Source organism: Aptenodytes patagonicus, chromosome 6, assembly GCF_965638725.1.
Source record: "Aptenodytes patagonicus chromosome 6, bAptPat1.pri.cur, whole genome shotgun sequence".
NCBI lineage: Eukaryota > Metazoa > Chordata > Aves > Sphenisciformes > Spheniscidae > Aptenodytes > Aptenodytes patagonicus.
This window is the reverse complement of record NC_134954.1, coordinates 20,644,237-20,667,828: the sequence shown is the minus strand read 5'-3', so window position 1 is coordinate 20,667,828 and position 23,592 is coordinate 20,644,237.

Genomic DNA, 23,592 nt, shown 5'->3' with positions numbered 1-23,592 from the left:
GTGTCCCAAAGATTACTGGGGATAAAGAAAATTTTTCTTACAGTTTTATTCTCAACTTACTGCTCACCAGAAAAGCAGGCTCATAAGTTTAGGAAGAATGTAAGTGCTCATTGTTGTAATGAATTTAAATTCTTGTAATCATGAATTTAAACCCAGCAGTGTTGCTGAAGAAACTCTTAATAAATTAAACACATTAATTTCACTTTACCGGATTATTAAAACACTTAAATATTATTAGTTAGATAGCCTGAGAGCAGTGGGCTTCTGTGAGGAAATGTGTGCAGTGTAAGGCTTGCAAAAAATTGCAGTAGAAGGAGGAAGCTTAGTCATTCTCTCAACTTATTCCTCATTCCTTTCTGAATTCTCTGTGTAGCAGTCTGAATTTTTCTTGAAATTAATTGTTTTAATTATGGCAAATGGCTTGAACGGCTTCTGTGTGAAGAAAGAATTAAAACTCTGGGACGTTTTAGTGTGGAGAGGGGACATAAAGAGGGCACACGATGGAGATATACAGATAATGAATTGCACATACAGAAAGTAAATCTGGCACTTTCACTTATCCTTTCTTATAATACAAGAACCAGGGGACTTATAATGAAACCAAAAGGCAGCAAAATTAAAACCATTAAAGAAAATAAGTATTTACACAAATGCATAATTAACCTGTGGAATTAATTCCCACAAGAGTTCGGTGAAGCCAGCAGCTTAGTAGGGTTCAGAAAAGGATTAGACATTTATATGGATAATGGAAACATCTGTAGTTGTATTGGATGGTGTGAGAAGTATAAAGGGACCATGGGACCGCAGCTCCTGCTGAAGCCAGTGACAGGGAGATGAAGTGTATAAACCCTCAGGCAAACGGCACCGGCAAGCCAAAGCTGGCACAGGGAGGAAGAAAATGTCTGAGGTAGGGAGTAACCCTTCAATAATTGTTCATTTCACTTAGGTAAATGTGAATGTTTCGTTTCCTTTTGAAGGAGATTACACTGTGATGAAGTGATGTGAAAATGGCACACAGTTGTCTACTCATTTTACCCTAACCGAGCCAAAGAATAGAGGTTTTAACATCAGGGGAAAATTAATTCAGAGCAAACTGATGCTATTGTATACGGTTGTTATCACAGTATTCCTGAAGAAATGCAGAATAAATAAATATAATTCATCTTTGAGAACCAGATTAATTTTCCAAGTCAGATGAGATGTGGTGGGATGGGAACGGTATGGTGGCAGTATTGCTGGTACTGAATCACTGTGCATGCTGTTTTGCGCATCCAGTGTTTTAGTGTATTGAATTTTTCTGAGGCGCTAATATTTTAAATCCTGTAATAACATAATTTCTACAGACATAAGTTGTCCACGGTTCATTGAGTTCCTAAAATAATCCATGTGAGCTTTTCTTGTCAGGGATCTCTGCCAATATTCTGGAGACCAAGGTAATTCAATGACCTATAGGACATTTTTATTAAGCCTATTTTCCCCTTTGCTAATAATAATATTGTCCAAACTAGGTTCTTGAAAGCTCTCTGTCCAGTGCATGCAGGGACTTGTTCGCTATAAACACAGATGTTGCAGAAATGTAGCAGACATATGGTAGGTTGGAGGTGGATTTCCATTTCTATTTTGTTCATTAACCTTTTCAGGACCTCTACCAAAAGGAGCCCAAGGTATTTTGACCCCTCTATTGACTGTCTTCATTAACCCACTTGTGTGAGAACACTTTTTGGGTTGATCATCATTATTTTGAATCAAAGCAGGAATTCTGCCTCAGCACTGCTAGACATTGCAAAAGGCTTCTCATTCATGCTCAACTGATTTTGCAGCAATCTTAAATGTTTCCCAGACCATTTCTTTATGACCTGTTTCATTCTAGATGATACTTGAAAGCTCTGAAACATGACAGATATGATCTAATGTAAGACAGTAGCTTCACCACAGCTGAATGTCTAAACTGTAATTTGTGCTATTCCTTGAGTAACACGAAGTCTGAATGCTATCAGCATTTGTAAAGCAAATATTTTAACTTTGAGTAACAAATAATTTCTGTGTTGGAAATTAAGAGAAAAATTTGACTCACAGCTTTACTGTAGATTTTTAAGATTATATTTTTAACCAGTGTTTGTATTTATGGTTCAAATTGTTAGGGTAGTTAGAAATAAGATTCATTAAGTACTTGGACCTAAAAGCCTTCCCTGAGCTTGAAAAGTCATGATTACAGACAAGATAAAGAAAACATACTAAGTGAAAACTCCTTCCCAACATCTCATACTTTATCTCTGCAGTCTGTAGCATTCGAATAGCCACTGTGACAACACTTTCCAGGGCAGACCTCACTTTCGTGCTTGCTGGCCCTGGGCTGCTCACCCCCTCTCCAGTGCAGTGACAGTCACCGTCCTGCCTGGTCAGGGTCGTCTACTGGCTTTATAGTCCATATTGCAGAAGGTCACTTCTATGTCTGGAAGAAGTGGCTTTAAACTCGAAGGCGTTTACGCTTACAGCTGCCAAAAACGTACCGGTAACACCTCATTGTAAGTTATATTTGTACACAGACTGACATTGTCTGAGGGGAGCATGCACAGCCAAGTACTCCTTTAGAGCATTGTCGTCTTTAAGCTCATCTTTAATGTGTTCTTTGTTTGAGAGCTCCTTTTGATAATTTACTCGAAGTTGAATTATGAAAGAATCCTGATCTAAATGAGTCGCTGTCCCACTAGAATGAGACAAATATTAAATATTATGTAGCTTGCAGATCTGAAAGTAAAAATAATTCTTTTCCTTTAATGCTGTTTCTTCCTTTATATTCTGTTGACTCATTTGGTGAAGCATTATGGTGCCAATTTTTTTCTTCTTCCCAAAGCTAACAGGTGTTTCTTGGATTTGCCTCATCTGTTATGAATCACTGTTGAGTCCAACTGGAAATTTTCCATTCAATAGTCGGGCAATGCCCTGCGCATTGGTATTCCGCACCTGGTCCCACCATACCCAGTCCACCCCCAGGATCATAGTTGAGCCTGGCTGGTCAGTGCTTGACAGCTGGTTCATCAGATCCACATCATTGTCTGTGCAGCGTGGATTTATTGTACAAAGAGCCCAGGGCACCTGCATCACATTATATAAATGCAACTGCTTCTGCCCTAAGATGATGTTTACTGTGGGAATGTGATTAAAAGCAGGTACTAGTCCTGAATTTTTTCTGTTTCTAAAAAGATCAACACTTGAAAACAGTAACATCAACAATTATCCTTAGGCAAGAGTTTGTTTTTTGCATTGCAGTGAAAGTTTATTTTAATAAGGTATGTTGTCCAAACTCTCATCTTTTTAAACTAAAATACTCTGCCAGAATGAAATGAATGAGTAGATTATTCATAATACAACACACGTACAAGTTCTCATCAGTCTTTACTTTGGCAGACTGTGTTTACACACATCTAAAATCATATGGAGCAAAACTGTCCCCATTTGGTAAGAAATGCCAAACGGCATTTGACAAACATTAATTTGGTTTCATCTGATTGTAGTGCAATATTTTATTTGCAAGATACTCAGACCTAATTAAGAAATATTTTTTGACATATTAAAATCTCATGGAAAACATCAGACTCCTTGAATTGTGATCTGATAAACTAAGAACCCAGCATAATCAACCTCACTTTAATCTGATGTTACAGGAGCAGTAATTGCCGTAATACTGAGTAAAAAAGGATTAAAAAAAAGATCTGAGTCCGCTTTCTATTCTGATCTGTTTGGTTTTGTGATAATTGTTTTTTATATTTCAGTTGTCTCTAGGAAATATAGGGAAAATTATTTCTTTCTAAATTACCGTGTTATATTTCAGGACTCTAAAAAGAGAGAGTAGTATATCAATTTATCCTCATCTTGTGAAACTGATAGTGATAAAAATATAATTCTGGTTTTGTTATTCATCATTGTAACAATTTACCTCCACTTAATAAAGCAGTTAACACGTTGACTTTGTCTCATGCCATTTTAAAGAATGCACAGGCGAAGTCCTGACCAAATACTCTCTTTTTCTCTTTGAAAAAATAGGTGTATAGAAAAGTTAGTAGTAGTTTTAAAATTTCTAAAACTTTAAAAATTTCAGAAAACCAAATTTGCATCCTTTAGACACATTGTATTTTGAGAAGGCTCAAAATAATAAAAAAAAATTCTTGCATGCTCCATCTTTTAAATAGAACAATGGGAAGACCAGACAGACTTGAAAGAAGTCTAGTATAGCAATTATCAATTTAACAAATCATTTCCATGCTCTTAGAGAACCAGTATGAATTAGGCTTGAAAACCATTGCTACACTCTTTGAATTTCATCAGCCAGTTGAAAGGATTAAACAGGGTAAAGAACTCGTGTAGTGTATATGTTTATTACCAGTCCCATGAACAACATAACTACTATTTCTATCATTTTGAGTTTTTTAAGTTATTCCTATTTTTCATTTGTTAATATACTGCTGATCCTGCAACCCTGTATTCTCCCTGGCACTGTGAGCGAAGGCGGTGGCATTAGTCTCACGAGTGCACTGCTGCTGCGTGGCAGTTGCTGTGACTAGTACAGGTGCTTTGCAAGTTTCTTTGCAAAATAAAATCACTACCAAGGTTAATTAGAAACAGGAATGTTTCACTGTAGATGTAGCACTCTTGAAATGTGCCGATTCAGATGAGAACACTGACAGACTTACTACTATGGCTGATTATATATACCTTAATTATGATATAATTCAGTTCAGTATAAATAAGACGTTCTTGGTATAATGGCTCTCTGCCATTTGTGATTAATATTTCATTAGGCATGACGCCATGAAAGCACTTAAGCAGGTGCTCAATTTTAGCCACTTTAGTCAATTATATTTAGAATTAGGCATATGTTCCAATGCTTAGCTTGACTGGACCACTATTCCCCAAAGCCTAGCTGACCTTTGTGTATGTCATTTATATCAGTGAACGTTTTTTGCGTTTGTTATCACTAAGGATTAAAAATAATAAATTCTCTTATTTCACCCACAAATTAAATGTTGTCATGATTTCTAGGAGGAGGTTGAATCTTTTTTTACAGTATATCATATGATTGAAAGGATGGTTTTCCTAAAAACCTTGCTTCTCTTGTATTCTTTGACTATCCAGGTGACAATCACATTAATACGTTACACATTATCAGTCTGTAGAGAGACAAGCCAATGAATTGTGTGTGCCTGTTGATAGAGGGTAAAGTTTTCTAAATCTTTTTTCCTTGTAGAAAATATATTAAAATAGTGATGTACCTTTTCCATAATCCAGCAGACAAATCTCACTCATTATCTTCTTCACGTGCTGGTCTTTGCATCACCAGCAGGTTTTTACACCTATTTTAATTACTCACTTTTGATTTGCCAGTATTTCAAAAGATACCAGAAATAGGCAATTAAAAATCATAGGCTAAAAATGCAAGCCTAAAGTCTGTGGTCAGTTTAATATGTATTTTTCAACTCCTTGGTGAGTCCTGCTTCTGCAGAAGTCAGTGACAGTGGCCCATTGGAGAAATGCACTGGAGCAGGGCAGGACTTCTCGTAGCACAATATCAAGCTGATGTTTTAGCTCGGGCTAAATAAACTGTCTTCATGACCTGAAGCAGTACAGTCGTGTTGGTGGAGCTGATAAATTTGGGAATGGCAGAGCTCGAAGAAACCAATTACCCAACAACAAGGTGAAGTGTTACTTCAACAAGTGAAACCAAATGGGTTTACAGGTACCATACAACGTGAAACACCTTCTGTAAAACAAAGTGTAAAACCCATCATGATTGTGAATTTTACTTTTTCTTTTTTTCTTTCTTGGGAGCTCTGCCTGGTGCCCACATGGTGCCAGCTCTGACATCTGCTCCATGAATGACAGTGCTCCTCTGGCCAGTGTGACCAGAGTGTCCACAAACTGGAGCCGTTCCTGTCCTGTCTGTTGAATTTTGTCACGAATAAAAAAATAGGATAATTAAGATATCTTTGTAGAGTGAAAAATGGGAAATGTGACAATGTTGAGGGTAAGAAGTATTGTCTATGGTGAAGCATTGGCCTGAGGTCTCCTGAACCCACAGGCCTCGCAGGGCATTCGCCTGAGCACAAAAGGTGAGGTCAGGGTTTGCAGCTTTGCTACGCAATGAGCAGGGCTGGGACTACCTCCCTATTTGGGGGCGGCTCCCCGGGGCAGGGGAAATCAGTGGTAAGACTCCCATAAGCTTAAATTAACAATGAAATCGTTTTTCCACTCCGATGATGAGCTAAACTCGGACCAAAGTTTACCTACTCTGTGCTGATGTTTATCTGAACTGCATTTTACTTTACTTTTATTTATGATAAAATTCAATAAATGGACAGTGAAGACTTGGATTGCTTTTTTTGGAAAGAAATCCTGGCTTAAGTTGTCAGTCAGTCATTGACCAACTTTCATGGCAGCAGCACTTAAATGCTCAGCAGAGCTTTCAGAAGGGAAGTAAAACAAAATCTGCTGCATTTTGAAAAGCACTTAACTAGTTTTGAAAAATTCCGTTTCTAATAGAAATTTATTTTTCTATACCTGCTATTGCTTCCCTCTAAAACTGTTTTCCCCAACATGGAGAACTTACCCTACAAAATTTCATATTAGTATTGACTGCAGGTTTTCAACTTTTTATGGATGTTACTGCTGAGAGCCCTGTAGTGTGCCAGTGTGTAGTCAGACCTGTACAGCAGAACAGGGAATGAGGAAGGATTGAGGTATCTCCTAGTCATAGCTGGAGAAACATCGAGTTACGAGACAAGTTTGTGAAATAAGAAAAAGTCTTTCTTAAACTTAGTTATGATTACATTCAGTTGAGTTTTTTTGTTACCTTTCTCATTGCAATAATTTCCAAAGCCTGTGTTCTCATTACTGATCTGATTTTGACTTCTTTATGCTTTGAAAATTACAGTGTTGCCACATCTCAGTTTCCCTGCTTTTCTGTCTTCTTTCCAGAACATTGTATTAAAGGCTTGTCCTCCATTTGTACTTCCATACCCTGTGGTCCTGCTCCGCATCTATTGTTACAAAAGAAGGAATGGTGCCTTTTGAGAGATGGTCATTAAGTGTATAGATGGTCCTGTCCATTTTAAAAATGAGTGAGGTCTAGAAAAAGAACTAATTGATTTGTAATTGTATTGCATGGGTGAAAAGTGAAACAAAAGACACAGATCAAGTTGCAAATGGACAATTTGTCCATGGAACAATTTCACTGTGGTAACAGACACGGATGGTTCAGGATGTATTTGCTGCAGCTTAATGTTTTCAAATCTTTATGAATCTTTATGGTAGAAGAGGATGGTTCTGTGAAGATAGCTTTTGAAAACAGAGTTTGACCAGTTTTATTTGCAAGTAGCAAAACCCCTAGAGAAGTTCAGATGAATCTGAAAGGGTTACTGTTTTTCAACCACTGGAGAAAGCAAAGGGATTTATCTAGCATTTGCATAATTTATAGAATATCTGGACCTAGGATTCCCCATCATATGCTGAGGATTTTGCAATCTGAAATGAAAGATCAAGATGCTTCTTGCTCAACACAGAAAGCCTTCAGCTTTTATGGCAACTGTAAATATCGGAGAAATATCAATCACAGTTTTCAAAAGTAGCAGTCTACTGGAAGATTATATCTATGGTAGACAGGATTGTGTAACTTTATTAAGCCACTGTTGAAATGTATTTGTTTGCCATCATAGTTAAAAGATGGTGGCTCAAGAGAAGAAAAAGAAAGTAGGAAATCATCTAAAATGGCATCTAGAGAGTAGCCAGAGAGGCAGATAGTTTGATCTGGATTAGGTGTCTTATTTTGATTTTTTCTTCTTTTTTTTCTGTCATTAAACTATAGGAAAAGTGTACTGTTTAACATACTGGTTTCTGGATTGTATTTGGATTACATGAGAGATCATGTATTCACATAGTTTATATTTCCACATGTGAGACATTACAAAACATTAATGTCTGAATGGACCACAGTAGGTAACAATAAAAAGCTTAGTACATGTGTGGCTTTTTTTTTTTTTTTTTTGTTATTTTATTATTTGTATTATGAGAATGGGGAGTTATAGGAAGTATTTTTAAAATTCACATTGAAAATGTGAACTGCTATTTTCCTCATTTACATATGCTATATGTACCCATATAGCAAAAGATAGCCCAACAGAATCCATACATCTAGGTAGTAACAAAACTCTGCTGGATTCCAGTTCACATTCAAAAGTGCTTCATAAATCCCTTTCCTGATAAAATCAACTCAGAATTCCATGGAAATTAATGGAAAAATGGAAATGAATGATTAGCAAGAATAAGCACAAAATTCCTACTTGTAGTCAATATAAGGCAGAATTTTGTGCTGGCTTCTGCAGCCCATAGCTGTTCTTGCTGAGGACATCGATCCTTTGATATTCCAGTCTCAGGAGCTGTCTCTGTCTTCCTTTTTCATCTCAGAACAAAGTAATGTGTTCTTTAACTTTGACCAATGAGGTTGGCAATATTACAGGAGGACTAATCTTATCTGTCCAAGAACCATTAATACTAACAAAAATATGCTCTAAATGAGACATTTATACAAATCAATATACATTAAAATGTATGGTGTGCCAAGGCAAGCCAAGCAGAACTTGTTCTTTAATCTTCATTAAAAAGAAAAGATTAAAAATTTATCTCTTCCTTCCTAATGCAGAAAGGTATGGTGAAAGGAATGTGACTCGAAATTTTAATGTAACAGCACTTAAATTATATTATCTATACGAAATATGATTTTCAAAGTGAAGAAAATGGCTAATGCATTTAAAAAAACCCAACAAGCAAACAAAAGTGTTCATGGCCTGTATTACTCTATAATGGAAATGACTTTTTAGAGCAAGATAGAGAGGCTGTGGTTGGGAAGAATTAGGCTTTTTAGCACCAGACATGCTGAACTGAGGTCTGTGTCTCCACAGCAGTATTTCTGTTTTTATCTGTGTGTCTGTAATGTGCTCACTTCCACGCCTTGGATTCAGTCAGTTACAAATGTCAAGTTAAATTCAATGCATAAATATGGAAACTGTATTTTGATGGGAAGAGGAAAATAAAAGAAATTGAGGGATTAGGGACGAACTGATATCTTGCATCTCGTCAGCTGCCAGATAGTCTCAGTAAAATGAGGTGTTTGAGGTGTCTGCAGTAGCAAAGTGACCAGGAAGCTTTGATTCACTCAAAGCAGCCGCCGTATGGATTATTTTCTTGCTTGTGAGATGCGATAATAGAGAGGTATGGTAGGAAGCTTGGTGTGTTGACTGTTACCAATTTGATACCATATATGTTTCTAGTACATGGACTGACATATTCATGCATTTGATATAAGAAGGGAGCCTTATTTGAGAATATTGACAGACCAAAACTTTAGCACCCAAGAAAATACTGTGATCAGTGGCTTGTAGCAAGCTAATGTTGCCTTTGTCCTTTCCCTCATTGTACACTCATGTTTCAGACTGATTAAATATATTACTGCCACCAATTGCGTTTCATCTTGTAAAGTAGCATTTGCAATAAAACAACAAAAAAAAAAATCAGAGCTTGAGTAAGGTACTGAGCCTAACCTATAACCTCAGGCAATTTGCACCACATTGCATTAAATAATCTGACAAGGTAGGCAAGATGGAGGCTGCGTGTATTTGAAGCCTTCATTAATAATCCTCAAGTATTAAGTAGGAGTAAAAGCATGCTGCTGATTTTCATTCCCACCTCTGTGCCATTTGGGTGATTTTTTTTTTGCTTTTTTGCTTTCCCCTTGACAGCTATCTGAATTATTTCTGCCTGCACCGTGTCATTATGGTTACTCTCATTGCTTACTGTGTGTCAGCCATCATCCCTAGGCAAAATGCAACAACACAAACAGAAATGAATCCTTCTGTGGGCCCTGTAAGGAGCAGAAGAGGACTGCAACTCTTTCTTTTCTTTATTTATACTAAATTTTTAAGTGTATCTGCTTTTTTAGATGTGACCAGCTAAAGTATTTCATAATTGTTACCGTTCTCACTTTTTTATCAGAGCAATTGCCCATGGGCATAAACAGTGTGGAGTAGGGCTTTCATATCAAGGTTCAAGGACCTTTTGTATCAAAAAGCAAGATGCTCATCTTACCCATTAGTCTATCACATTGTTTGTTCTGTCAGATGCGCTTTTTCCTTCTTTTCCATTTCTTAGGACTTGCAACCTTGCAACAGTTTGCAGTAATTCTAGGGTGAGCATTAAGAATACTGTGTCAAAAGGGCATAAAATGCTTTTGTAATGGTAAGATAAAACCACTTTCCAACTAGTTTAAATCTCTGTAGAAAATAAACTAAAGAGAAGAGAGGGCAAAAAAGCAATAGTGGCAAATCAGGACAAATCCTCAGTAACTCTGAGGATTATAACTGATTACAACCCTCAGTAATTCTGATTGTAACTTCCTCAGAAGTTATAGTCCCACTGACAGAACACGAGGGCATATGTAGGAGGAGGGTGAGGGGGAGCAATCAGAGTTTCCCTGGGGTTTTCAAGCAGAGAAACAGTCCCGCTTTCACCAGTACATTGAGTGAATTTACAGCTTGATTGGCTCCTTAGGTTCGCCTGCTAGGAGCTTGATCCATGCTTTTTTGAGTTGAAACAAAGACATCCACTGAAGTATGGTTAGTCCTTGCTAGCCCTGCCTGGTTAGCAAACAAAATCCTGTAAGGAGTTTCACAAGCAAGGGAGGCTTATGAATTTTGTCTTCCAATTGCATGAAGTGTTTTTTTTTCTTGTTTGAGATGCATGTTACTTTCTGCTCACCAATTTCTCTACTCCATGCTCTTATTGCACCTTCTGTTGCAGTTAGGAGTTCTGGTTCCTTCCAGTGTCATGGGAAACCAAACTGCAGCCTGTCTATCAGAGGAGCGGATTGCCTGACAGACTGGGTAAGGAATCTGGTCGACCAATGCCATAATTACTCAAGCAGTTATCCTAGTATTTCTTTCTTTCCCAGGTCACAGGACAAATCCATCCTTGGATGAATATCAGAGTAGTCCTGCTTTCCTTCATTTCCAGCTCGCTCTTGCCACAAATCAAGAAGGCCAAAGAGCTTAGCATATATTTTTTTATTCTAACCTCTTATCACATAGCTGGATGCAGGTTTGGATTTTCTCTACCTATCCATTTGCTTTCCATGTTTCTTAATTTTAAATATGTTATTAGACATAGGTTTTAACAACACTAAACCTAAGAAAACTAGGAAAGGAAAAAGATGTTCTAGCCATATTTTGCATACAAATGGACAAAATCATCAGTAAATCCCTTCTTTTACATGCTGGATTATTTTTCAAGGTTTTTTTCACTGTCAACAGCTAAGGCATCCATTTTTTCCAGTAAAAGGAAGGCTTGCACTGTCACTGTACTTTTTATCTTCTAAAAATCCTAACAAAAAGCTAAGCTAGTCTGGCTCTTAACAGGAAGCAGAACTGAGCTCAACTTGTAAGGAAAATTGATAGCAAAATTCTGTTCTGAAGCAAGCAACTGTAGTGCACTGCCTGAAATGTTACTTTTTTAAATGTGCAGTTAATACTTAGAAGATTGGAGTAATCTTAGCTCCTCATCACTGAAGGCTAAGTAAAATTATCTCTTCCCTCCTTGAGTGTTTTGTCCAAATGGATTAGAATCTTTGACCCAAATAATTTCTTTCCTCAAGCTCATTTAGCTGCCACCTGAATGCTTTGAGAAATCCCAAGGAAACAGTGAACATCTTCATACTTTCAAAGATTCTTCTTGCAAGTGAAACAGGATAATTGAGGATTTATACCTCACATGCTGGGTCATCACACTTGTCTTTCTAATTCATTTTAGGGGTAAAGGTACCGTGTGTGTATGTAACTACTATATCACAAATTCCTTTATGAAGAAAACCCAAAACTCAGTAGTTCTTTTCTGCCTTTGATGCTTTCTGTGCTATCAGAAATGAACCATATGATTAAACAGTACTGTATAATACAGCACATTCCTCTTATTTTGATTGTTCTGTCTATCATTTTGATTGAAATAAGAGATTGATTGTGTGATGAACACAAACCTTGGTGTATTCCATAGAGTGTGGTAACAGGGCTTATGCTGCCAATAACAGCACTCGTACGCACCAGCTTCCATGTCAAGTGGGAGCTCCTTCCTTTGCCTCGTTCTCTCTCCCGTGGCCCCCTGCCTTGGGTCCTTCTTCAGGCTCTCAAGCCCTATTACCCTTCTGACAGTGGTGAGCGATGTGAGCAGGAGCTGCACCCGAGGCAGAGCTGGGACAGAAAGCCAGAGTGTTGCTGAGCACTTTGAAAGTTCAACCCCTTCCAGGAATTTTTAGATAACTCTCAGAAACTCAGATGGACCCTTCATTATTCAAAACCAGCAAAATGATTATTTCTTCTTCTGTTGATTTCCCCAGGAGTAGGTAAAGATCAGTGAATGTAAACATTACTAAATGTGGTAGAAATTACTCCAGTTTCTTTGAAATCTGAAGAGATTCAGACTATCAGCATCTTTTAGGAGTTACAGAAGATGAATTTTGAGCAATTAAGATGTGAATAGTCTGATACATTTTTCTTCAGATTCAATAAGAAGGAAATGTAGGTGAGTGCTTGCTGGGAACTGGAGCGAAAGGCGGCATGCAGAAAAACGGACATTCTCTTGGAGGTTTAGTTCTGAGAGGCAGGTCGGCAAGATTATCTCTGGGGGTAAAAATGAAACTAAAGTGATTGGAAATTTGCTTTAAATACACCAGTTGATCCCCCCCTCAAGACATGAAATACTTGATTTCTGCAGTCAAATCTATTTGTCTCTGTTTAACACTAAAGATGCAGGCTAGCAAAGAGATCATACTTTGCAGTGTATCTTGTAACTTTTTTTTTCATAGGGAAGCATATCATTCTCTCAGTGCACAACAAGCTCAACTTGCAGTGCTTCTGATTTAGTGCATGTGAAATACATATATTTTTTTCCTCAGAAAATCTATCCCCGAGGTGGGCAGAATAAAACTAGAGAGCCACCGTTACTTTAAAATCGGTATGCTAAGTATATCCAATAGTCTATGCATGCTAAGTGATGATTCACATTTTATTTATTTACTACAATATGTTGACATTTGGACACCAGTTAGGATGCCGATATCCTAAGGCTCAACCACTGCAAATTCTGGAGTAAGAAGCAATTTTCACACAAGATCAAATTTCAGAGTGGTAAGCTATCATTTGATGTCAGGAATTTTTACTAAAGAATGTTCCTTGTTTATTGTTTTCCATAGAGATGGTTCTGCATGACGTACTGCATTAAAAGATAGTAACATGGGAATGGAAAAAAATAATAACCATTTATATCTGTATTGGCAAACTGTGATCATATATATATATGTGGAGAAAAAATAAATTTCAACATTAAACTGTTCAGATGAAGTAACAACTATTTTAAGCATTGACACAAAACGATTACTCCAAAATCTGATAAGAATTTTTGGAAGAGGGTAGCAGAAAAACCCTGAGATAGAGATGTTTTACCTCAATTCATTTCGAGAAGCTCAAGGGCAGAAAGAATAGGTAACTTAGCCTATATTTTGCATACAAATAATTTCACATTCTGCATACAATTGAGATATTGCAATATGAAGGATGGAAGTGAAAACATGGCACTTATATAAAGATACTGTGTTTCCTTGAAGTGTTATACATCATCCTAAGCCCTGCAGTGGGAAAGCATAATATACATTGCCGAAAGTGTAAGTAGAAAAGACATTAAACTGATAAAGAGACTGTGTTAAATGTCAGTAAGAAAATTCATAACACTTACTGCATATGAAAAAAAAAAAAGTGCTATTACCAGTTAAAAAATAGGAATTTACTATTAATGAGAAAGACTTTGTTATTACTAGAGAATAAAAATAAATTAGACCTGTTAAGGTGTAAATTTTATTGTAGGTGCATCAGTATTTTCTATAACAGATAAGTTATGACTCCATTATGCAACATAGTGTGATGGTCCACTTGTAGAGTGTTTCAAGTCAGTTCTTACATTTACTGGCCATTTTATTACTCGGTCTAGTTGATTTAAAATACAGCTTAAGTTAATTAACTATTGCAGCATTAAGATTATCTCTAAGAGCCAAAAAGTTACATTTCGGTGTTAATCACAGTGGAGTTAGAGCTTTTTAATTTGACTTTTTTGTTATTGGAGATTCAAGACTAGTAGAATGCCCAGTAGTGCAGAGTGTTACCAAGTTTTTAATTTAATCCAATCTGGTAATTAACTACAATTCATACTGAAGGCTAAATACATAACAAACAATGTGACTGTACTGGGCTTATAATTGAAAACCAATCCCAAGAAAAACATTATTATTTACAATTTAAAATAAAAGCTTGTGTTCAATAACATTATTCTGCTATTTTCCTGCACTATATTTCTCCTGAAAGATTTTTGTGCTCTACGATTTCACAGTGTTCATCCTCCTGGTTAGATTTTTCTCTAGATTGCTATTAATGATACTGAGTTTGTTCTGAGGTTTTTTGAGAAATGGAAAGATATCTCTGAATCCTGTTGTAAGAGGAATAAATTTGAGAGCTGAATTTCTTTCCCAACACAAGGATTAGTTCTAAATCTGTCATATTCATAATGGTGGGTAATAATATTTTAATATTACACAAAACTAACGTTAGCGACCAAACACCTCCAAAAAATAACCTTGCGGGGGCTGCACTGATCCCATCTCCCTGGGCTGAGCAGTGCCACCAGTGCTGCCGGCATCAAGGCTGCAGCCAGATCTGCTCATATTGCACAGGGTTCACCCTCCCAATTAAAAATATGAGTGTTACGACCTGGATCCAATCTTGGGTAGCAGTATGTTTGTTTGGGTTGGAGCAGATATTTGGGAATCAATGGTTTGCTTCGTGGCCACAGGGCAGATCCTGCTTCTTCTCTCTGTACTTCCCATTACAGCAAAGCATCTCTGTGGAATTTCTTTCTGTTGAGAGCGATGCTTTGATTACCTCCTATGATTTCACACAGTTTGAAACACAGCTTACTGTAATCTTCATTTAACAGCCTCTTCAAGACTGGTCAGATTTCCAGCTAAGCAGCTCTTAGAAACCTCGGCTAATGTTTTTTGTCTCAGAGTGAAGCAAAAGATTTTGCCACCCTTGATTGTAAGATAAATGGATCAGATATTACTTTTTATGAGAGATTTCCCAGATTTTTCACTCACATCTTATCACCATATTCCCTTGATTTCAAAAGTGATGCATTAGCTTATGTATTTTATATTGCTCTATGTTATCTAGTCAACACATTCTCTGCATTTCTTTCTGGTTTTGTTTAATTGTGATTGCACATCTCTTATGCCTCTCGGTTACCTGCTGTGATTTTTTTATCTAATCACAGAAAGATTTGATGGTTTTCAGGAGCACTGCTGCTTTTAAGAAATATCTAAAAAGATGAACTTGCTTGTATGTTTGAATGTATATTTACCACTTCTGGCCCCATTATTTTACTGAATAATGGTCCAGTCTTGCAAAGACGTTAGAGCATGTTAAATTGCAAACTGCTTGTAGTTTGTGGATGCCCTGTTTAAATGTTTGCAGTGTTGAGACATAAAATGCCTAAATACATGAAATAATCTTTCGGATAGAACATATTTTCCTTCTGTGTTTACTCTCTGAAAGCATACTGGGGTGAAGCTAGGTCTTTAATTCTTAGCCTAAAGATGAGACTAAAGGATTAGTCTTTAATTTATTTTAGACTGGAAAACTTAGTTTTTCAAAAGTGTTCAGAAGATACACATTTCCTGCTGCATGATATCGGAGGTTTACACATTCCCAGTCTCATGGAAGCTTGCTTTCTCCCTCAGACTTGTAAGCAGCCTTCAAGAATACTTTTTTTTTTAAAAGTTTATCCACCAACTTTCAACATAGAGGTGGATGAAGTTGCATAGACAGCTTAGGAACCAACTCAGAGCACTGTCAACATATTGAGACTTCAGAAGTTCAGTTTCTGCTTCTGGGCTTCTTTTCCCCACCTGTTTGCACATCCCTGTAACTGGGGCTAATGTCAAAGTATAGAAACACTGCATGAGGCTCTTCCAGGAGTTCTGGCTTGGCATCTGTTCTACAGCTGTTAGAGATAAAAAGTCGCCTTCTCTGGATACAGAATCCTGTAAGCCCAGAATATAAATCCTATTTTCTATGAATAGGAAAACTAATATTCTGCAAGTACATTTAAACAACTTTACAAGTAATAGTTCAGTTAGTGCAGAGAGATTTTGCATAACGTATTCTTTGTTCTTGCAACAGCTTCTTCTTCAGAAACACCTCACAGCATCCTTCACCCCATGGCTGTGGCCAATGGCTACAGTAATACAACATGGCTATGGCATGTGGAAATTTATTTTCATTCCCTTCTAACTATCAAGTGCGTTTTCAAAATACTGACCTTCATGCCAGCCTAACTGTGAGAGCTAAATTCACCTTTGGGAGGAGGTATGTGTGGCTCTCTATATAAATAAGACATCTCTGTAAGCACAGCTTGTTCTTCTGCATGGAGAATAAAGGAGAGCTGGATTTCTTAATCCTTCCATGTAAGCCCAGCAAAGAGATAGCTATTTCCTTCAGTACGTGAGGAGAGGGACAGTGCTGTGAATATGACGAGGATGGAAAGGAAGGGCAAATGACAGTACAGCAGAAATGACAGAATTGCTCCACTACCAGGTGGCAAGGCTGATCACACCCAAAGGCACCGGGTGTGCACTGTGGGCAGTAGCTGCCCTGCCGAAAGGATTGCAGGCAGCGATGCAAACCTTGTGGATCACTTTGAGTCCTTGGTTCTCTCGCTCATTTTTTTACTGCATCAGGCTTTCTCCAACTTTATTGAAAAGAGAAATTCTCTATTGTTTATAGAGACTGAAATATCACCTCTCCGCTGTTTTTAAATGCAAGTTAAAAACAAAAGACGATGGTAAACTTATTTTAAAATATATACCAGGAACAAAATAAGAAAATACTCAAACCATTTAGCAGCTAGCTGCGTTTGGCAGCAGTATATACCTCCACCAGTATGAATCATTGCAAACATAAGAGGAACACATTGAAACCAATACAAGGCCAGATTCAGACAGTGACTCCATTTTGGCAGCTACATTTTATTTTTATTTCATTTTTCCTGAGGTTGCTGTGGCACCTTGCTAATGATAGACAACACTGGTTTAAATTCTTCAACACAGAAATGTGATAGACATTGTAAAGAAGACAGTGATTGTGTTTTGGCAGTGTATTTTACTTTATCGCATTCCTCTGAACTGATAAACTCAAAACCAGAAGAGTTAGAACTGGAATGGTGGATACTGGGAGGGCTCCATTGAGCAGATGTACCTGGTTCGCTATTCTTAAAAATTACAGAACTTAGTAAATAGGTAAGACAAAGTTTGGTTGATGTGAATTAAGGAAGCTTAACCAGAGATGTCATAGTATCTACTTTAATTTTGGAATGAGTAAAATTATGTGGGCTAATTTGATATCAATATCTAAGTGTTCTTTTAGAGTGAAGGATGAACCTGGTCCAGTATTCTGTTGTTTACATTACAATGAGACAACATATGCACTTTTCCCCTGTATGCCAGCCACAAACTGCAACATACCAATATTAATGTAAATCCACGTAAATGGGACATTTTTGGAATAACATTTGCAATTCAGAGTGTTTTAAAAAGAGATTTTGTATGTATTTACATTTTGGTCATGCAGTGGGAGCATGTGTTGGGGTTGTACGTCCCTGATAGCTGCAAACTGGCTGGGTCGTTGAATTACACCACAGCTCCTCCATTGCCTTCCTGCCTCGTGTGGCTCTGTAGATGGTCTGGAGGGAGCAGTACTTGCTGCTGACTACCACTAGTTTTGTGTGGCCCGTACAAGCAATCTGTGCTTTAGTAAGGAGCATTTTCAGAAACAAATTTTGACTCTGCGTAGTCTGTGATAAAGAGAAACAATTCCTGGTGAGGGATTCTCTGTGTATGTGCCTATGTGAGTGTTCACATTCAGTGTAATCTAAACATTCAGGAAATAATCCTTCCTTTTGACAAACAGAATTGGAACCACAGAGTAGTATTGACTAGGACAAATACAGCATTTATTCAAAAACTCTCTCTCAATTATAATTTCAGTTTTGTTTGTATGAATTCTGCCTGCCTGCAAATAGGGCTTGCTCACAACTCTGAGCCAAATTTTAGTTCAATAGAAATCATAGTGGAGGTAGCCATGATAGAATTGCAGCTTTTTATTTGAGTAGAAAGTGTTGAAAGAGTTTCACAGCTAAGCCAAACCATTTGTTTCCTGTTTTGTAGTCAACATTTTACAGCCTTCCTTTAGTACAGGCTGTTCATTTAAAAGAGGGGGGGGGGGGGGGGGGGGGAGGGAAACTGGTCATCAAATGAGTGCCAGTAGTTATCTGCTTCCCTTGAAGAGAAAAGTAACTTTATGTCCCTCTACAAAAGGTTGTTTAAGAAGCCTTCAGATACTCTGACAAAAGTTACAAAGTTACTTTAGATTTGAGGTGAAGGCATAGAGAAATCTGTGCTGTTAGACTGGAAAGTTAGTGTTGACATTACTGTTCCTATTGTTGTCTCTTCCTGAAACAATAAAGTAATAAAATGTTTCCTGAAATGAGAGTCCACTGAGTTGCACTTCGTATGTGTATGAATGCTGTGGGGATTCACCAGAAACTGGCTAATTTATTTGTAAATTCATTACCCAGTCCTGTTGACTCCAAGGCAAAAGTCTTTGGCATACTGACCTTCAACTTCTAAAAAAATGTGTAGCTGAGGATCACATTTGAGATGTGAAGAGCGATAAGTCACCTCTGTGGTAAAGATGATGCACATGCCAGCACCATTAAATGAAGTAAAAGAAAGTGTTACTCACATTTTTTCTTCCTTTATAGCTTTGGTCAAGCGATCTAGATTTGGCCACTGATTAGGATTTGCGCCTCGTAGCCTCTGCGTGAGCAAGCTGGGGATGTCCTGGGCAGTGAGATGTTGGTGTGAGACAGATCAGGTCACCAAAGTAAATATGTGAGACTTCTGGCTGCAGTGCCTAGCTATTAAGAGGAGATGAGCATCTGGGGGCTACTTTTCAGTGGCCAGAGATTTTGCATAAATGCCTGGGCTGAGGTGAATGTTTGAGATACTTGGGGATTAATGGGTCTGAGGAAGCATGGCCAGCCAAAGCCAGTGAGAAGCTCTGTTCAGCAGAACGATTTCTGGAATAACCAGATCCCAAATGGAGCTTGGCTGGGTTGCTATTGCTTTGTTTTGTTTTTGAGGGGGATGATTTTAATCCCTTAAAGCAAATTCAGTGGTTCATTTTTTAAGATGCTTACCAGACTGTTGATTTTTTTCATGCCTGTTTAGTAGTGCTTGCATCACTCTTCACTCTCAGGTCTTTTACACATTTTTTTCTGGGACAAAGCTGTAATTGAATGGGATTGGGATAGAGGTTAAGGCAAGGTTTACTCAATGCTGTTCTGTGAAATGAAGCGTAGTTATTTTTTAAAACTTCTGTCCTCCATATTCCTGTGCTAATGCCCTTTTGGTGCTTGAAAATATATTCCATGTTGTAAGATGTCATACTTCTGATGGTACTTCAGTTTACTGTTAGTTTAGCTTTGACTTATTCTGAAAATCTTCATCATTTTCTTCTGTAGGTTTCCTGCTTAGCAATTTTATAGCATTGCAGAGAGAAAGTCACCAGAAGTCTTGGCAATTCTGTTAAAGATTATGCTTTAGAGCACTGAACTGCAATGTGGTTAAAGGCTTTCAGTTTACCAGTAAAACAGAAGTATCAATGCTTTCCGTTACTACATTTGAAATGTTAGAATATGTCTCTAATCTCAATACCATCCACTTTCCTGCTTGCACACATTATCATTATTTGCAATAGTAATTAAGAGATAGGCATAACAGAAGTGTTTCATACTCATAGAAGTTTCTAAAGAAAAATTAATTAATTAATTAAAATAATTTTACAATTTGGCAGTGGTGGTAAGAGTACTAAAGCTACATTATTTAGGGTGTTGTATTTCAGTTTTCATCTAGCAGCTTTCTTTCATGCTAAAATTCTCCTTTTTGGGCTAATTACAGCGTTGTTTATCTGTTTTTTAACAAAAGTTACCCTCAGCACAATTGAAATGACTTTCAGCTGCTTCTTTGAACCTGTGTTAAGGGCAGTGTGGATAGAAAATGATAATGGCACAAGCAGACAGCAACAGAGAGCGTGAGGGTTTAGATGAGGCAGCACTAGCTGTGGCATAGGAACCCATGGAATAAGTAGGAGCAATGCAAATGCTCTTCTCTAATTTCTTTCCAAATCTGGTGTTGTGGTTTAACTTCAGTCGGCAACTAAGCACCACGCAGCCGCTCGCTCACTCCCCCCCACCCGGTGGGATGGGGGAGAGAATTGGAAGAGCACAAGTGAGAAAAACTCGTGGGTTGAGATAAAAACAGTTTAATAATTGAAATAAAATGATAATAATAATAATATGATAATAATAATAATAATAATACACAAAGCAAGTGATGCACAGTACAATTGCTCACCACCCGCCGACCGATGCCCAGCCAGTCCCCGAGCAGCGGCCCCCCCGGCCAGCTTTCCCCAGTTTATGTACTGAGCATGACGTCACATGGTATGGAATGTCCCTTTGGCCAGTTTGGCTGTGCCCCCTCCCAGCTCCTTGTGCACCTCCAGCCTTCTCAGTCGGTAGAGCATGGGAAGCTGAAAAGTCCTTGGCTAGTGTAAGCACTACCTAGCAACAACTAAAACATCGGTGCGTTATCAACTTTGTTCTCATCCTAAATCCAAAACACTGTACCAGCTACTAGAAAAGAAATTAACTCTATCCCTGCCGAAACCAGGACATCTGGTCTGCATTGCTTCCTCGCATGATGGTTGGGCTAAAAATTTAGGGCATCATTGTTCATTCTTAGCACCTTTTGTCTTCACTGACTAAATAATATGGGACTGGTAAATAGAAAAGTGATTTTTTGGGGGGAGAAATCCAGGATTATCATGTGGTTGAAGAAAAATATATGTAAAATTTTGCCTATTACTATTCCTCGCCTATCAACAAAGCAACAAAGTTTCATGAAATTATATCTGCAACAATAATAAGCCTAAAAAAGTATAATAAAAGAGTAAAGAGAATACTTTCAGCTTTTGGCAGTGTGTTGTGAAAGCAGGTGGCTAGTCCTAAATCTAATTCCTGGGTTTTTATAGCGTAGCAGTAAAAAGGAAAGCAGACAGCATTGTTACCCACCGAGTTTGAATTAAATTCAGATTTGTTTCAGCAGGGTATTAATGGGGTTCCTGTGAGAGAGAATCTCTGGCTTTGAGTTTGTTACTGGGCGGAAAATCATCTGGACAGGTTTTTTTTTTGAAGCTATGAGAATATGTTTACGACTTGAATTTTTACAAATTAAATTCATTATGCCCATTAACCCATTTCCATGTGAGATATAGCATCAATTATCTTTCTTTCTAAAGCCTTTTGTAATAACTAAGCAGAATTTTCTTTTTCCTTACTCCTCATGTACGTGCAGTTCACATGCATACACTATAATTACTAAATGAAAAAATTCAAGTAGCTCTACTGAGTTTACCTTCTGGAAAATACATTCTGAACAATGTTCTGAAACATAAAACAGATCAGTTCCACTTGTCCACTTCAAGTAACCTGACAAAATGCCTTCTCTAAAGATTTTAAAGACAGAATTTTGAGTCAAAATACCAATTCATCAAAGAAGAGGGACATCACAAACATGTGTCACAACATTATGAGCTTGCTGCTTTTTAAAAAAAAAATATTTTTTATTCATCTGTTATGGGTTTACATAGAGTAAAACCCATTTACAGGTGTTCATAATTTTTTCTACAACTGTAAGAGTTGTGGTATTTGTGTAGAATAATTAAAGCAGAAATATACTGCATTGGCCCTACCCGGCACTGTAGGAGCACAAAAGCACTGGTACAAATAACGTTTCTGGGTTACCTGACTGACCCATGCTGTAGTGGCTATTTTGTGTTTTATACAACCTGCCTTCTGCATCTCCTTTTTCTTTTGTTTAAATGCTTAATTTTGATATGTTTTCTATATATTAGCAGGAAGACTCCTGTAGCACAGTGGCTCTCTGGCTTGAAGAGCAAATAGTAAAGGTTTGGTCATACAAGTCCAGTGAAATTCTTTGTGGATTTCTGAACCTTGTAGTTATTTACTAATATTTGGGGCAAATTGAAGTCAACAGTGCCCTTCAGCAGCTGCTTGTAGAGGCTGGTCATTTATATTTTTAGCTTTGGCCTTCTTTAAGGTAAAATTATTTGAATCACTATGCCAATATACTTCCATTCCAGCTAATAGCATAAGCATCTATAATCATTACTGTGCTTTTGTCCTCATGCTTCCCATTTTTTAAATCTCTGAAAATAGCGTCTATCTCAAGAGCTAGCAAGGAACACTAAAATGGTGAATGTACTGTAAACTATATTGGTCCAAAAATAACAGGAGTTGAGATGAATGTGACACTGATAAATAGTAACATAAGGATAAATTAGTCATTTTTAGCTGGTATCCCATTTTAGTCAATCATTTTAATTTGGTACCTAGTATCCAAAGAAGACTGTGGATGAAAAAAAGAAATGAAAGCTTAATCGTAGTATTATTTTAGGAAACTGAATTAGCATGTATGCAGAGATGTATGTCCTCACAAGGGTAGCTGGATAGCACTTATTTAATTCCATCAGCAAGACCGATAGCAGTAAAATCATTTTACAAAATTAAAATACAGACCAAACATACACAAACCTATTACTTTATGCAGACACTTGATTAAAAAAGAGTTAGTTTTCCTTCTTAATTTTACTAGTCAGTGCCTAATTTGGGTTATCTAAATATGCTTAAAATTAACAGAGTACTGAAATTAATTTTTGTTTCATTGTTTCAGCAAAACATTTCTTAATCCTAAACCAGAAACTCACCTGGAAAAAGTGAGTGGATTTATACTCGAAGACAACACTTGACTTCAGGTGTTATGAAAAAATTATTGACACGTCTCAATATCTAGTAACAAAGCAGATACAGAAATAAAATAGCCTGTTACTTTCCTTTTCTTTCCTCTACTACAGAAATATTAGTGTGTAAAGAAGTTCATTTTAACAGTAATGCAGTCTTTTTTTTTTTTTTTAAGAAGGCATATTTTAAGAATTTCTAACTGATGAATAGAATCTTACCATTTTGAAAGCAATGTGATAGCTCTGATGGAAGTTCCCCATTCTTAGAAATAAACCATTTATAAAATTACACATTTTGGATGAATTAGCATAAATGCGTGCCTTGTCTGATTACCTGACACACTTTCTTATGCCCTGAACATCTGGCCTGATTTTCAAGTCCATTGGTTCATTCATTTCAGTGGGTATTTCCAACACTTAGAGAGGAGGGAACTTAATATGGGTTTAAGTGCAAGTCATTTCAATCCCTGGCCTTGGATTGTAGGGATGATCAGTGATAGGTGGAAAAAAAAAT